This window comes from Pristis pectinata, chromosome 10 (assembly GCF_009764475.1).
Source record: "Pristis pectinata isolate sPriPec2 chromosome 10, sPriPec2.1.pri, whole genome shotgun sequence".
NCBI classification, from domain to species: domain Eukaryota; kingdom Metazoa; phylum Chordata; class Chondrichthyes; order Rhinopristiformes; family Pristidae; genus Pristis; species Pristis pectinata.
Genome location: NC_067414.1, coordinates 15,514,225 through 15,517,175, shown reverse-complemented (window position 1 = coordinate 15,517,175; position 2,951 = coordinate 15,514,225). Strand labels below are relative to the sequence as shown.

Below are 2,951 nucleotides of genomic sequence, written 5' to 3'. Positions count from 1 at the left end.
TTCTTGATTCATCGGTGCCTCAGTCTTTTGTTTCATGTGGTTAAGCCAAGGATGCCAACCCTCCATAACTGGTTTGGTGTCTCCAAGAATTAAAGATTAATCACCAGGGCACTGCTGTGAGCAACCCAGGTGAATGATCTATTGAAAGAAGTCATGTGCTTTTTTGTTTCCATTTTCTATCAGCAATTTTGTCTGTTAGTTATAAAAGTATCAGAGGCAGGAAGAAGGTAATATTGAGAGTCAAGAATTACCGATTTAGGTAAGTTAACTGCATGTAGTGTCTATTGTTGCCCAGCATTTCCAGCCTGGATAACACTGCAGTTTTGCACAACCGTTTGCGCTTTTCTCGAGTTATCACTGTGTCCCGTAGCAGCTGTTCCCCTCGGATGAACTCCAAGAGCGATGGTGGTACAGTGGTGAGCGTAGCTGCCTTCCAAGCAGTTGACCCGGGTTCGTTTCCCGGCCATCGCAGTTGGTGGAGTTTTCTAGGAGGCACGGTAGTGTAGCGGTTAGCGTAACGCTATTACACTGCCAGCGACCTGGGTTCAATTCCGGCTGCTGTCTGTAAGGAGTTTGTACGTTCTCCTCGTGACTGCGTGGGTTTCCTCCGGGTGCTCCTGTTTCCTCCCACATTCCAAAGAATTACGGGCTAGGAAGTTGTGGGCACGCTATGTTGGTGTCAGAAGAGTGGCGACACTTGCGGGCTGCCCCCAGCTCATTCTCAGTAACGCAAAAAGACGTGTTTTGATGTACATGTGACTAATAAATAAATATCTTATCTTGTAATCCGAACTCTGATGAGTGACTCCTTCAGATCTGCAAAACTCCAAATATCTGCTTACAGCTCTAGCTTCATTAAGAAAGTAAGAAAGGGATTCACCCCACACCTGGTTGTGTGTGGAGAGCCAGTAACAGTCGACTGTTTCTAGTCTTGACTGCAACATGTTTGTTCCAGGGTCTCAGGTGAAGACTTTATAGTATGGTTCAGTTCTCTTTCGTTATGATCATTGAGATATAATATCTTTACTTTAACTTGCTCTAGTTTCCCTTCTATAGTCAGGTTACCTGCTTGGAAATCCAGCAGGTGAGGCCAGGTAGGGAGTCAGACCTAATGACAAGAAAGGAGTTGGCAATATATTTTCAAGGCAGGATGGTCTGTGACTTGCGGTACTGAAAATGTTACTGAAAATATGATATGTGACAATATGAAAATAGGAAACATGGTATGTGACTTGTGGTTTTACCATACTCCTACTGCCCTTGACCTACTTGGTGGAAGAGGTCACAGGTTTGACAGGTGCTGCCGGACTAACCTGGGCGAATAACTGCAATGCATTTTGGAGATGGTACCTTTACAAATTCAGGCAAGGTGCCTAATTTTCCAGCTTCACCGTACTTCTGACACCACATCTCAGCACCTTTCTTAATGGCTCTTTAAGATGACGGTTGACGTTAAAGGAACAAGCAAAGTGTTTTATTAATAAAGGTATTATGGAAATGACACTATTTCTACTGCAAGTTTGCACCACAGTGGCAGATAGACATCTGGAAGCTTCTGTATTAGACATTGTTGTAACATACAGAGAGTAATTAGTCATGTGCTGTAATACTTAAATTGTACAACTGATATTACAAATACTATCCAGCAGATCCAAAGTGCAGCTTATTGAGACAATGAGATTTCCTCCAACTTAAGATGCATGGGATCCACGGTGACTTGGCAGTTTGGATTCAGAACTGGCTTGCTCACGGAAGAGAGAGGGTAGTGGTCGATGGGTCTTATTCTGGCTGGAGGTCCGTGACTAGTGGTGTTGCACAGGGATCCGTACTGGGATTTCTGCTGTTTGTGATATATATAAATGACCTGGATGAAAACGTAGTAAGTTTGCTAATGACACAAAGATTGTTGGTGTTGTGGATCGTGTAGAAAGTTGCCAAAAGATACAGTGGGATATAAATCAGCTGCAAATATGGGTGGAAAAATAGCAGCTGGAGTTTAATCTGGGCAAGTGTGAGGTGTTGCACTTTGGGACAGTATACAGTTAATGGCAGGACAGCATTGATGTACAGAGGGATCTTAGGGTCCAAGTCCATAGCTTGCTGAAAGTGGCCGCACAAGTTGACAGGGTAGTACAGAAGGCATATGGCATGCCTGCCTTCATTAGTTGAGGCATTGAGCTCAAAAGTCAGGAAGTTATGTTGCAGCTTTATAAAACTCTGGTTAGGCCGCACCTGGAGTATTGCATTCAATTCTGGTCTCCCCATTATAGGAAGAATGTGGAGGCTATGGAGACGGTTCAGAAGAGGTTTACCAGGATGCTGCCTGGATTAAAGGGCATGTGCTCTTGGACAAACTAGTTTGTTTTCTCTGGAGTGGCGGAGACTGAGAGGAAACCTGACAGGTTTATAAAATTATGAGAGATATAGATGGAGTAGACAGCCAGTATCTTTCTCCTAGAGTTGAAATGTATAATACCAGAGGGCATGTGTTTAAGGTGAGAGGGTTAAGTCCAAAGGAAATGTGCAGGGCAAATTTTTTTTACACAGAGAATGGTGGGTGCCTGGAATGTGCTACCAAGGATGGTGGTGGAGGCAGATACAATAGAGGTGTTTAAGAGGCTCTTAGATAGGCACATGGAGATGAAGAGAATGGGGGGATATGGACCATATGCAGACAGAAGGGATTCAGTGACATTGGCTTAATTAATTTAGTGCAACATCATGAGCCAAAGGGCCTCTTCCTGTGCTGTACTGTTCTATGTTCTATGAATCCCCAACAAAACTGCGAGCAATGAAGTAGCTCAGGTGCTGGCTCCTTTGCACTCTTCCAATCAGACTTCCCGCATATTGGGTGCGTCTACAAAGCCCAGTGTGACAGATCTTGGTCAATGAGCATTGCTGCTGCCTTGTGCATATATGGCATCTGTTGTATTATATAATTCAACGGTACA

The 2,951-nt window shown here is 44.0% G+C and overlaps 1 non-coding gene across 1 annotated transcript; it reads left to right on the top strand.

The window, feature by feature from the left end:
* The first annotated feature begins 399 nt into the window (after nt 1–399).
* Nucleotides 400–471, top strand: trnag-ucc (transfer RNA glycine (anticodon UCC)). Its single transcript has one exon. It is a non-coding gene; the product is annotated as a tRNA-Gly (tRNA).
* Nucleotides 472–2,951: the final 2,480 nt, after the last annotated feature.